Genomic DNA, 694 nt, shown 5'->3' on the forward strand with positions numbered 1-694 from the left:
AAAAGTTAAAACGAACAACGGGGAAGTGAGCGTCACGCTAAATCGAGGTGTTAAACAAGGTGACCCGCTATCCCCGCTAATCTTCAATCTAATAATAGACCCCGTTATCGAATATTTGAATAACAACACAACGGGAGTCTCGGTTGAAGATGAAAACCTGTCGATTCTCGCCTTCGCCGATGATATGGTGTTACTGGCTAAGGACGAAAAAGAAGCGAGAAAACAAATTCGAATATTGCACCAGTTCCTCCAGGATCTCGACATGAACGTTGCGGCCTCGAAATGCTCGGCCTTCGAGATCATCACCAAGAATAAGACCTGGCATCAAAAGGACCCGGAGCTAAAAATCGGCGATGATAAAATACCGGGAGCCAAGCCTGATGAAGTGATGAGATATCTCGGAGCCGACTTCAATTGCTGGAATGGCCTACTTCGCGGAAAACATCTCCAGGTTATAGTTGGTGCGGCAAACAACATCTGCCGAATGGCACTAAAGCCGCATCAAAAAATCGAACTGATAAAAACATACCTACTCCCCAGGTATATCCACAGCATGGTGGCCAGCCCACCGCCTCTGAAGACCCTGCAAGAGATAGATAGCGAAGTCCGGCAGATAGTTAAAAAGATCCTACATCTGCATCATTCAACAACTGACGGACTCATCTACTCTGGTAAAAACTATGGAGGTCTTGGC

Source organism: Osmia lignaria, unplaced genomic scaffold (genome assembly GCF_051020975.1).
Source record: "Osmia lignaria lignaria isolate PbOS001 unplaced genomic scaffold, iyOsmLign1 scaffold0042, whole genome shotgun sequence".
NCBI lineage: Eukaryota > Metazoa > Arthropoda > Insecta > Hymenoptera > Megachilidae > Osmia > Osmia lignaria.